General features: G+C 40.3%; 1 pseudogene; it reads left to right on the plus strand.

Moving 5' to 3' along the window:
• The first annotated feature begins 2437 nt into the window (after positions 1-2437).
• On the plus strand, positions 2438-3399 carry LOC139310236 (craniofacial development protein 2-like; annotated as a pseudogene).
• The last annotated feature ends 10487 nt before the right edge of the window (positions 3400-13886 follow it).

Here is a 13886-nt window from a genome sequence, read left to right on the forward strand (position 1 = left end):
ATGCTATACATGTTTACTCAAACTAAGTCCTTATGAAATTGGTAAGATTTGCTTTTGGGTACATGTACATACAATGGTTGTCTTACTTTTAAATACAAAGTATTTATAAATACACATGTATAGCATTTAAGTTATTTAGCATATGGATTACCTCTATTAGTAGATAATGCCTAGGAATTAATCCTTGTTAATTAAGTTTGTATTAATTTGTTACATTTACACATCTCATTAAGGCAGAATAAATGATGCAGTCACTCTCACCTGACCTCCTGCCAGAGCAGCTCAAACAACCATAGAATCCCATTCTGTGGTTTGGCTAACATAATTAAATCAGGAACTCTATTGTTCTGCCTGCTTAAAAACCAGAGTTTGAAGCTATAGGACAGCCAAGCAGAAATGTTGAATGAATGAGTCTGGTTTAAACATAATATGTGAATGCAGTCACTTGTATATTGACTATTTTACTTTGGGCAGTTGTACTTTTAACTGAATTTCTATTGCATTTACCTGACTTTTTATATTTCTGTACTGTTGTTAATGAAAACTTCTCAAACGTCATTTAAAGTTGGTTGTGTTTTTGTTGAACTGTTGTGTTTAGACAAAATTCATTATATATGCCTCAGACTATATTTTCTTGAATAGTTGTATTTAACCCTATAAGTTTACTGCATATTTTGTGAGTACGTTTCTACTTAACCATCAAACAACCAAAATGCTATGCAAATTAAAGAAATCATTGATTACAAAAATGTCTCGATTTTGCTGCATCTGATTTTTTTTTTTACTAGAGCTATTATATATAAAAGCTGTCTACAATATTCTGTGACTAAGCAGAATGGATGATATTTGATTTTTAAAGTCTGGAATCAGTGGCAGATTGTAAGCAAAAATTTGGGGAAACTGTTGGAAAGAACGCAAACCCCCAATCCCCAGTGGAATTCTAGTTAGGATGTTCTGAGTCCTTGTATCTGTCTTTGAAGGACATAAGCCTTCAGATGTTCATAGAATAGAGAATGAGAATATTCTCATAGAATAGATGCATGCAGTGGTAAGGACTTGCCATAGTTTTAATCTGGTCAGGTGGAAAAATCCCATTTATCAGAGGTTGAATTGATTATTTTGATCCCTTCTGTTGCCTTCGGCATGCCAGGATGCTTTATTGCCCTGCCTTCTGTTCTATCTGGACATGTAAAGACAATTTTAAACTGTACCATATAAAAATGTATAGGGATATGTTTGAGGCTGAAATACTTCGTAAATACAATATAGATGCTGCTAGCTAGAGACTGACATTTTTGTTTGTTACATATTAGCCTCCCACTTTAGGACGAGTCTTTATAGGGATTTAATAGGGATTTAAAATGAGTCTGGTACCTTTCCAATGCACACATTTTATTAAACAACGTAACTCTTTAGTGAGTTGTAACTGAGATAATCAAATGTATAGAGTGGTTGAACTGATGTAGCTTTATCGCTAATTAGATTTATATTCCATCTTTATTTTGTGTAATTCAAAGCAACATACAAATCTTATTTCCCCCCACAAAAACTCCTTGAGATAGGTTGGGCTAAGAGAGAATGACTGGCCCAAAGTCACCTGACTGGCTTTGATGCATAGACTAGAACTCCCAGCTTCTAGTTTAGTATCTTAATGACTACACCTAACTGGTTCTTGTTTAAAAAAAAGTATGAAACAGGAGCATGTAGGTAGAGAAATGATGATACAGATGCAGGTTTCACACTAGAGACATTGAAAATACTCATCAATTAGCATGTATAATCTGTTAAAAACCCATTGTATTAAGACCTAATAGCAGAATAACACAGTTGGAATGGACCTTGGAGGTCTTCTAGTCCAAACCCCTGCTTGAGGAATCTGTATGCCATTTCAGATAAATAGTTGTCCAATCTCTAATTAAAAATCTCCACTGATGGAGAACTCTCAACTTCTGGACTATCAGTTCTCTGCAACATGTAGGAACTACGGGAAGTACTCCTGAATACACTGGTGCCCATGACATTAGGTTGCAAACCCCTACTATTTTCATCATTTAAAATAGAAAAGCAGAAAGGTTTGATAGATTTTCATATTTGGTTTTGGGTCAAGGATGAACCACATAGTTGTCTTTGAAAAGATAATCCTCTATAGCCAGTAGAAATGCATCTTAAGAATAAAACAATAAAAACACACCTGGGCAGGCACGAACAATCAAGACCAAGAACTTAACGTAACGGCCCCAATCAGAAGGTGAGTTACTTTTTAAAAATTTGCTCCTTCATGGATTACTGCCTTGTCGTGGTGAAGGGGCTTGCATAGTTCAATGAAGCTATGAGCTATGCCATGCAGGGCCACCCAAGGTGGACAGATCATAGCAGAGAGCTCTGACAAAATGTGATCCACTGGAGAAGGATCCAGTATCTTTGCCATGAAAACCCCATGGATAGTACCAAAAGGCAAAAAGATATGACGCTGGAAGTTGAGCCCCTCAAGTTGGAAGGTGTCCAATATGCTACTGGGGAAGAGCAGAGGGCTAGTACTAGTAGTGCCAGAAAGAATGAAGCGACTGGGCTAAAGCTGAAAGGACGAACTGCTGTGGATTTATCTGGTGGTGAAAGGAAAGTCCAATGCTGTAGAGTTATACTCCATAGGGACTTGGAATGTCAGATCCATGAATCAAGGCAAGCTGAACGTGGTCAAACAAGAGATGACAAGACTGAACATCGACATCTTAGGAATCAGCGAACTAAAATGGACAGAAATGGGTGAATTTAATTCAGATGACCATCAGGTATACTACTACGAGCAAGAATCCCTCAGAAGAAATGGAGTAGCCTTCATAGTCAATAAAAGAGTAGGAAAAGCAATACTGGGATACAATCCCCAAAATGACAGAATGATCTCAGTTCAAATCCAAGGCAAACCATTCAATATCACAGTAGTCCAAGTCTATGCCCCAATCACTGGTGCTGAAGAGGATGAAATTGACCCGTTCTATGAAGCCCTACAGCACCTTATAGAATTAACACTAAAAAATGATGTCCTTATCATCATGGGGGATTGGAATGCTAAAGTAGGAAGCCAAAAGATAACAGAATAACAGGCAAGTTTGGCCTTGGAATACAAAATGAAGCAGGCCACAGGCTGATAGAATTTTGTCAAGAGAATACAATGGTCATAGCAAACACTCTTTTCCAACAACCCAAGAGACGACTCTACACATGGATATCACCAGACAGTCAACACAGAAATCAGATTGACTACTGTATGTGCTCTGCAGCCAAAGATGGAGAAGCTCTATACAGTCAATAAAAACAAGACCAAGAGCTGACTGTGGCTCAGATCATGAGCTTCTCATTGCAAAATTTAGGCTTAAATTAAAGAAAGTAGGGAAAAGCACTAGGCCACTCAGGCATGAACTAAATCATATCCCTGATGAATATACAGTAGAGGTGACAAATAGATTTAAGGAATTAGATTTGATAGACAGAGTGCCTGAAGAACTATGGATGGAGGTTCGCAACATTGTACAAGAGGTAGCAACTAAAACCATCCCAAAGAAAAAGAAATGCACGAAAGCAAAATGGCTGTCTGAGGAAGCTTTGCAAATAGTTGAAGAAAGAAGGGAAGCGAAAGGCAAGGGAGAAAGAGAAAGATACATCCAACTGAATGCAGAATTCCAGAGAATAGCTAGAACAGATAAGAATGACTTCTTAAATGAACAGTGCAAAGAAATAGAAGAAAACAATAGAATAGGGAGGACCAGAGATCTGTTCAAGAAAATTTGAGATATGAAGGGAACGTTTCATGCAAAGATGGGCATGATAAAGGACCAAAATGGCAGGGACCTAACAGAGGCAGAAGAGATTAAGAAGCAGTGCAAAATTACACAGAAAAACTATACAAGAAAGAGCTTAACATCCCTGATAACCACAATGGAGTGGTCACTGACCTCAAGCCAGACATCCTAGAATGTGAAGTCAAATGGGCCTTAGGAAATCTGACCAACAACAAAGCTAGTAGAGGTGTCAGTATTCCAGCTGAACTATTCAAAATCTTAAAAGATGATGCAGTAAAAGTGTTACACTCAATTTGCCAGCAAATTTGGAAAACTCAACAGTGGCCACAGGATTGGAAAAGGTCAGTTTACATTCCAATTCCAAAGAAAGGCAATGCCAAAGAATGTTCAAACTATCACATCATTGCACCAGGGGTGAAATGCTCCCGGTTTGGAACGGATCGCCCGATCCGGTAGTGATGGCGGCAGGTGGTTCAGAGAACCGGTAGCAAAAATCCCTGTGCCCCCCCCACCATACCCAGCTGAGCCTCACAATCATCAAAGGCTTTTTTTTTTAACTTTTAAAAGCATTTTTTCTACAACCTCTTCTGATGAAATCATCAGCTGGGATCATCAGAGGCTTTTCAAAGCATTTTTTTCTGCAACCTCTTGGCCGAAGAGGTGGTAAAAAAAATGCTTTGAAAAGTCTCTGGCAACTTCCAGCTGAGTTGCCTGATCGGCAGAGAGGCATTTTTAAAAGAGCCTCTCTGACGATCCCAGTTGAGTTCCTGATGGCAGAGAGGCTTGTCAAAGCATTAGAAAAAATGCTTTGAAAAGTTAAAAAAAAAAGTTGACCATGCCCACCCACCAAGCCACGCCTACGCCCACATTACCCACCCGCCCGCCCACGCCCACAGAACCAGTAGTAACAGATTTTACATTTCACTCCTGCATTGCACTCATTTCACATGCTAATAAGGTTATGCTTAAAATCCTACAAGCTAGGCTCCAGCAGTATGTGGATCGAGAACTACCAGAAGTACAGGCAAGATTTTGAAGAGGCAGAGGAACTAGAGATCAAATTGCCAACATACGCTGGATCACGGAGAAAGCTAGGGAGTTCCAGAAAAATATCTCCTTCTGCTTCATTGACTATGCTAAAGCCTTTGATTCTGTAGATCACAACAAATTGTGGCAAGTTCTTAAAGAGATGGAAGTACCAGATCATCTTATTTGTCTCTTGAGAAACCTATATGCAGGTCAAGAAGCAACAGTGAGAACTGGACACGGAACCACTGATTGGTTCAAAATTGGGAAAGGAGTCCAGCAAGGCTGTATACTGTATACTGTTGCCCTGCCTATTTAACTTATATGCAGAGCACATCATGAGAAAGGCGGAGATAGATGAATCAAAAGTTGGAATTAAGATTGCTGGGAGAAATATCAACAACCTCAGATATGCAGATAATACCACTTTAATGGCAGAAAGTGAAGAGGAACTAAAGAGCCTCTTGATGCAGGTGCATCAAGAAGGAGAGTGCAAAAGTTGCTTGAAATTCAACATTAAAAAAACTAAGATCATGGCATCTGGCCCTCTCAATTCCTGGCAAATAAATGGGGAAGAAATGGAGGTAGTGACAGATTTTATTTTCCTGGGCTCCAAGATCACCGCAGATGGGGACTGCAGCCAAGAAATTAAAAGATGCTTGCTCTTGGGAAGGAAAGCTATGGCAAATCTACAGCATACTAAAAAGCAGAGACATCACCCTGCCAACAAAAGTGCGTATAGTCAAGGCTATGGTTTTCCCAGTTGCAATGTATAGCTGTGAAAGTTGGACCATAAGAAAGGCTGAGCGCCAAAGAATTGAGGCAGGAAGGCCTGGAGGAACGTTGTCCATGGGGTTGCGATGGGTCGGACACGACTTCGCAACTAACAACAACAAAGCAACTTGGGGGTAGACCCTGAAAGTCCAGCTGTTAAAAAAGAGTACATTTGTAAGTGGGAGATTAAGGATTTTCTTAACAGTGTTCCCTGAGGCAACTTTTACTGTACAAGAATATCTCAGACATTTTCTTCCATTCTCTCCTTATTAACAAAAATGACGCCACCAGCCTAAAGAGCTGTCTAGTTTCAAATATTCAGACCAGCCAATCATTATTTTGGAAAAACCATTAAAACATAGCCCAATGAAGATCTTAATCCATATGATCCATACCATTTTTCCTCAGAATCTCTGCTTGTTTTCTTTACCACCAGTTTGTATTTTCTATTTTCAATAGATCCTTCCAAAGACGTTCTTGGATCTCAGTAGTCCTTTTATAAAAATGAAGGTATCTATAACTTTCTATGACGAGTATAAACTTCAATCCACATTTCAAAAACCATACACAACAGTGCCACTTTGAGACTGGGTAAATAAATACCCATAGTTAAAACAAATCAATTCCTCTTCCTTTACCCAACCCCAAAACTTAGTTTGGAAAAAAAGGCACAGAGGTTTCTGATGCAAGGATCTTCTGTAGTCTTACCTCTCATCTATTAAATCCTGCAGCTTTTTAACACAACTGGGGAAAGTGGTTATTCCTATCTCTCTTAAGCAACCTGTTTCAGGATAGTGCAATAGCTAGCTAGCCTAATTCTTCATACCAACTAGCAAGAGGGTATGGGATCAGAAGAGATGATGACTGCTGTTAAAATGAGCAACCGTATTATGCTTGCTCATTTTCATTTGTTCCTTTCCTTTCTACCTCATGTCAGGGAAGACCACTTTTTATTCAGGGATGAAATCCAGCAGGTTCTGACAGGTTCTGGAGAACCGGTAGTGGAAATTTCAAGCAGTTCAGAGAACTGGCAAATCCACCTCTGGCTGGCTCCAGAGTAGGGTGGGAATGGAGATTTTGCAAGATCCTTGCCCCAGGAGTGGGGAGGGAATGGGGATTTTGCAGTATCCTTTCCCTGGAGTGGGGAGATAATGGGAATTTTGCAATATCCTTCTCCTGGCATGGGGTGGGAATGGAGATTTTGCAGTATCCTTCCCCTGCCACACCCACCAAGCCACACCATGTTTACCAAGCCACGCCCACAGAACCGGTAGTAAAAAAAATTGAATTTCACCACTGCTTTTATTCAACCACATCAAGCATGTTATGGCAGGCACAATAGTTTCCACTGCCTTGTCTGTAGAGAAGGAGAGGTTCTGAAGCAAAAGAAGACAAATGAGCATTTCAAGAGAGAAGTAACCATTACCTAATGTTTATTCTCTGGGGAGTGAGAACACAGATGAGCAATAGGATGAGATAGCTGTTCTAAGACCAATCATTTGCCCTGCATAGCAGAGTGGTACAAACAGCAGGTCCTTCCTCTTGTGGTAAGAGAAAGATACCAAATAACCATTGTCCTACTTGCCAAAAATATATTGTGCCTACTGCCAGGTAGCCAAATGTAGAGGTGGCACTGTCAGAGGGAATCTAGGGGCTTTGAGTGCTGGCAAAAAGCATTCTCTACTGTCCATAAATCTGATGTTTTTATTATTATTTTCTTTTAAAGGTAGCATTAAGCATAGTTTCCAGCCAAAGGGATAAATTTCTCAGGGAGTTACATTCTTAGTTTGTGTTTTGTAAATGGTCCTTACCGACCAGTTACAAAAATGGTCGGTAAAGAGGTAAACTCTGGCTGCAACATGTACCTTTTGTGCTGTTCTGAGTAAGGCAGCCTTGATTTTGTATTCATGGTTTTGGAGATGTGGGTTTGGCGCAATAGTTGCCAAAGGTTGAAGCAAAAGCATGAGAGTTCAATTGAAGGCAACTGTAGAGTTGCATGGGCTAAATCCTCCCCACTTTGTCTGAACTCATGTTTAAGTTTTTGCTATAAACCACCCAGAATTACAGTATATTGTATGTAAAATAAGTGGGAAAATAAGTAAATAAAAAGAATTTATTAGACAATGATCAAAATATTAAATTCAGGGACATTTGGGTACTTCCTAAAAAGAGGTATATATGCCAACTTTTTTTAATGACACATCTGTCATTAGGTAGCACACTATATCACAATATATCCAAACACATTTTAATCTAGACTATTATGTGAACCTGACCCGAGTAGATCAGTTTATAAATACTATCTCTTACAGAAAAGGGGGTTGAGAAAACTACAGGTAAATACAAGTAGTTTACAATGGCTAATTCTGCCCATCCTACTTGCATTTACCCTACCTCATGCCATAATTAAACTAAATTAGTGCATTAAAAACGGAAGACTTTTTCTTGTACTCTTCTGTTGACTTGTACCATTTCTGTTGTTGTGAAAAGTGGACGATTACCGGGGAGCAGACATTAGTCATGATGTACTTTCAAACCGAGCAACCGAATCGGAAAACTCGTCTTAGCCAAAGTCACGCACAAGGCGTGTGGCATTTCAGCCTCCCAGACGCAGATAACTTCGCCTCCGAGGAACCCACCCAACACCAGCCCCCCCCCGCCCCCCCACACCCTCTTAAGAGGAAGGCGCCTGTCGCGCCTACTTTATATAGTGGTCTTCGGACTCGCCTCCGAAAGCTGGTTGGTAGACACCTGCCGAACGTCCGCGGCGATTGGGTGGCACGGCTGCTCATCAGCATGCCTGGTTCTGGTGCGGCCTGTGAGGCGCTGAGGGAGGCCATTGCGGCTCGAGAGTGTATGAGAGCTCGATAAAGACGCGAAGCGCCTCGCCCGGGGGCACCAGAGGAGGTGAGGCGGGAGCGGAGGGGGGGGGGGGTGAGGCTCTCTGCGGGGCGGGCAGGCGGGGCAGCCGCGGGGGCTTGGCGATGACAGCGGCAGAAGCAGCGCCGCTCTAGGGCTTTAGCCCCCCCTCCCCCTCCCCCACCAGGCGGTTTGCCTGGAAAGTTTCCCCGGCATCGCGTCGCCTCTTCGGCCTCCTGGCTGGGCGCGGGTACCGCAGAGGCTCCTCTCGGAGCCCCAAGGCGGCTTCCTGTCCTTGCGCTCCCCCCGCCTTGTTGCCGCGGCGCGCCTCTTCTGCGCTCGGGTGCCTTGAAAAAGGAGCCCTCAGTCGCCCTTGCGCAGAGCCCGTGGTGGTCCTTGGGGACGGAGCCCAGTCCTGGCCGTCTTGAAGGACCCCCGGTCGGGTGTCGTCCGGCTGGACCCCGAGCTCTTGTCTCGGTACGGACGAGCATATGTTAACGCCCGGCTCGGTCTACATCCCTGCCTCTCCCTTGGCGCTGTGTCCTTTCCTTTTACTATTGGCAGCTCGTCCGAGGTGGCTGCTGGTGCTCTGTCTGTCAACTGGAGTGATTGATCGGAGCGTAGAAGATCACTCCGATCTACCCCTCGGAGGCATTACAGGGGGTTGAACAACTTTTCGGGGCAAATGATTTCAAAATCGTGAGGGGAAAGCGGGGAAAGGCATTCCTTTGCACCCATGGTTTTTTTTTCTTTTTTTTTTTAAAAAAAACCTTTTTAGAGAGTAGGATCTTGTGCAGAAAAGGCATAGGGAAGTAAATAATTTCCACTCTTGAGTTGGGGATAGTTTTATCTCTACCATATCAAGCAACCATGCTTTCGAATTAACATGTTTCTATTCTGCCGACAGTCACCCCCCCCCCCACACACACTGATAACTGAACCACATGAGAGGTCAAACATATGTCAGTCATCATCTCTTCTACTCTGAACCAATTATAGATGAGAGAGATGTACACAGTGAATAGAACCTCATCTTATTTCCTTTTTTAATTTTTCGATAGAGAGTAGAAACTAACAGAGGGGTGAGGGACCTCTTGGCAGGAAATCCTCCCCATAATGTCCTCTCTCCAAGGTGAGATTTTATTTATTTTTTTTAAGTTTTTCCAAAGATGTTATTGCTTCTAAGAGTTTAAGAAATGGATAAGGCAAAAAAAGCAGCAGTAACTCCTGTTCCTGTCTTTTAAGGGTGCAGCTTTGGTTATAACAGGAAAAGGAAGGCTGGCCTCAGTGCTGCCCATTGAGAAAGCAAGAGCAGTTGTCGTTTCTCTCTTTACCTAGACAGCATACAGGGAAATCTCAGAAGGATGGTGTCACTTGCTATCTATATATTCAGATGTACTATCATTTTGAATGGTGTTGAGAGGATTACACTTAATCTCTTCAGGGGTCCATTATCACCAAGGGAAAGAAGGTTAAGGAGCAAGTTGGGTTGACAGTTTCTCCTCCAAATAAAGTCGTCTCTTGATAACTCCTCTCTTAATTGTTTGCTCTTTCTTCTTTGTTCTGCATAGTAAAATGAGGCAACTGAACAGTTACCTTATTTTTTCGGTTGACTCACTCTCAGTGTCCCTTTTAAACATCTGCATATATTGCCCAAAATGTGAGGCTAAGTTGACAAGCGAGAAATTAGACAGCAGCAGCCATGATTACATAGCTTTTCCTGTCCAGAAAATCTCAGGAAATTGGTAGATTACAGGCTTCTGACAAGTTACTCGCCCTCCGAGAAAATTCAGTTTACTGAGCTGTAGCTGAACCATTTTGCTACCCAGGAGTAGGAGTCCAGATTTATGTGGTAGAGAATAGTGTTCCTGCTACAATCCTGTTGCTTCATCAGTTAATAAGAGGAATAGTGATAACTGCTGTTATCTAAAGGAACAGGGCCCAGAAAACATGAACAAGAGGGATTGGTAGTATAAGATATTTTTTTTCTGCAATTAACATGCTTTTCTTAACAGTCATTCCCAGAACTATGCTATACAGGAGAAACGTGTTAAAGCTGTAGTCACTACTTCTATACAATCCTTCAGCTTTTTTTCATTGTATAATATGCTGCTTTGCATTCTATGACTTGGCCAATGCAACAAGAAGAATATAATTATATCTAATTCCAAGAGCAACCTGGATTTTATGAAGGAGTCACTTGGTTGGACCCAATCTTATTTGAAGGTCAGAGTAGTGGTTATGTTAATAATGTGAGTATAGTTGCTTCTCTCAGTTTTGGTCTCCTTAAAGTAAAAGGTGGGAGTCCTATAAGGTTCCTTCCTATCCAAAGCTCTTTTTAAAAATTGAGCCCTCAACTTTATAATTATAATTTATAATTATTTCTTTCAGTTTTAAGCAAAAAGTCCAAAGGAGGTTTTCAAATAGAAACAAAGCTAGACTAAGTCTTCTTTAATCAAAGCAGTCAGTTTTGCCATCTCTGCCAACTCCATTAACCTTATCATTTATTCTGCTATTGTGGGAATTTGTAAGTCCTTCCCTCTGCATACAAAAGTCTTGCTACTGTTGTCATATATAAAAACAAAATCCAATGGTTTTTTTCTGGTTTATCTATCAAACCTAAAAAATCCCATCTGGTTTCAATTGTACATTTATTTTAAGAATTCTCTGAATTAAAGTACATATCTGAACCCTATATTTCATACCTGCCTTATATGTCCACCAAAGATGGTAAAAGGTACCTTCACATTGATTATATTTCCAATATATATTTGACACATCCTTATACACCAACCTTTACATCTTCCCTCTTCCTCTTTGTTCCCATGATGGGTAAAATATATATTCTAGCTTTCTCAATCCAGCCTACAGAACTGCAGTTTCCTTTTTTATTTTTGTTATTTTATTTATTTATTTTATTTTTCCCTCTTCATCCCCCCTTTAAGTTGCAACCAAGGAATGAGCTGCTTTAATGTTGTGAAGCTGAATTGTGAGTTGTTTCCTGCTAGAGTTTCTGTTAACTTACTGAGAAAAATAGGAATGAATGAAAACCAACTTCTCTATTGCTTTGAGTATAAGAAGTCCTTGCTTAATGACTGCTCTGTTAAGTGACTATTCAAAATTATGGTACTGAAAAAGTAACTGTGTGAACTTTATAAACTCATGTTTATGACCATTGTAGCATCCCCATGGTTCTGGGTTCTTCACATCTGGTGAGCATTTACGATTACAAGCAGAGTCAGTGGAGAAGCCAGCAGTAAAATCACAAGTCACAGTCATGTAATATCTCACATAATGACCGCATTGCTTGGCAAGAGAGTTGCTGGTCCCAGTTAGGGTCATAAGCGAGGACTAACTGAACTGTATCCTCAGAGCTATGATAATACCATAAGAAGGAAAAAGGAGGCATCTGTGTCAATATCAGAGAAGAGAATTGTGAAGGGGAAGTAAAGTCATTTGTTTGTACAAATTTCTGTACAGGAACTATTGATGCGGGAGTAAGTCTTAAAAGGAAAAGGCAGGTATTGGTCACCAAAACCAAAACCAACCAGTGAAGTTTGCCTTCCCTGCATGGTTGGGAAGGGTGGAAGGCAGGCGAAGAACCATGCCAGTCTTGCAATGGGTTTAGTCCGTGCTGAGCAGCAGCCTGACCCATTGCCAGCTTGCTGCATTTTCTGATATTTTTGGAATTTGATGTTGTTGAAGAAACACGTGGGAGCATCATGGGAGGCAATTTGATATTGTTGAAGAAACGTGACACTTTCGGAATTTGATATTGTTGAAGAAACATGTGGGAGCATCATGGGAAGCAAGCAACTTAGCCTGCAATGCTCAATTATACTGAGTTGGATCCGGTGGGGAGGGAATAGTAGTTCAGTGGGTTGACTACATTGACTATATTGGAACATCTTTGTTCAGGTAAGATGAAAAGCACTCCTCTAAACCACTAAAAATTGCTCTCAGTTGATGTGTTCAGTATTGGAATTAATTGGACCAATAGTCTGACTCAGTATAAGGCACATTTCTAATATATTCAAAAGCCTCTCTTCTGCTTAGCTCCGATGGTGATGGTGGCCAGATATTTTTGTTCTTTTCTCACTAAGCAGATTCCTAAGCAAAATCTTTCCTTCCTACACTACCCACAGAGGCCAAGGAAGAAAGAATAAATAAAAGCTGGTGCTGCCCTCTCTTGTTTCCACACTTCTTTTTCATTTTCACTAACAAAGTGTTATGGTGAGGGGAGGAGCTGGAGACTTCCTGCTTTCTTGTTTTCTTTCAGCATCAGCTGTGGGACAGAGAAAATGAGGAACAATTGCTAATTATTATTTGATTACCTCTTCTCACCACTGGGTTTCCTTTCTAATAAAAGGGGCATTTGAAAATAGCCTTTTCAAATACCTGTACAAGTGTCCTCTCTAGTTTGGCACAGAGGAGAGAGAGGAAGAGCTCTTATTTTCCTGCCTTATAAAGAGCCCTTTCAGACTCTAATGGCAAGCCAAGCAAATAATTTTGAAAAACAAGAATAGTGTAAAACATTGGGAATGTAAAAAAAAAAAAATGCTGAGAGCCTTTGGGCATGCAGTACAGACATCACAATTATTTTTATTTCTCCAGAGTACTATTTTTAAAAATGTGAAAAAGCAATGTAAGCTGATATGCTTCCAGTTATGAACAAGGGCTTTCCATTCATATAAAAACATACATGCCCCATCACAAAAAAACAAAAAATGCTAGCATCTTTTTTAGTATTCTTGGATCAAAATATATTTATCTACTTTATGAAGTGCTGTTTTGTATTAAATGTTAGTTCATTAATAAAATATTATTTATGCTATACAATAATGAGATAAATCTCACTAATTGGTGACAGATCCTCCACATGTTCATTTAGGAAATTCATTGAATTTGACAGGCTTAACTTTCAAGAAAACTTTTGCCTAACCTTCCTTTTATCTAGCCACTATCGCATCTCTCTTTTGTGTCCATGAAGTGTTATTTAAAATACTTATCAATAGAAAGAGGATAGGAATTATCCTTTGAAGCTGTATTAATTGTGTAATGCAATAGGCTCTGCCTGGCAATATTTGAAGTCACTCTTGTGTGAGATTTATAGCTGTCTTTTAAATTAGTATAGAATTTTGATACGTTAAATAGTTCAGTGGGAAGTAGGATTAATTACGTTACAGAGATTTTTATCTTCTGTTTTTTATTTGTTGGAGTCATTTATTTAAGCTGTCATAATTGGTGACTCTGATATTCTAAATATCAGAAAAAGAACAATAAAGTGAAAAAAAAAGATATGTTCTTGTCACAGTACAGATTCATTGGAGGGGGAAAAGCCAGATCTTTAAAGCTCTATAGAAAGCTAAGAGGATCATCCTTATTTCAAAGGTCAGGCATAGCAACAGAGAAGGTCTAATTAGGTATTGC

This window comes from Pituophis catenifer, unplaced genomic scaffold (genome assembly GCF_029215685.1).
Source record: "Pituophis catenifer annectens isolate HBS135680 unplaced genomic scaffold, rPitCat1.0.hap2 SCAF_2, whole genome shotgun sequence".
Classification (NCBI taxonomy): domain Eukaryota; kingdom Metazoa; phylum Chordata; class Lepidosauria; order Squamata; family Colubridae; genus Pituophis; species Pituophis catenifer.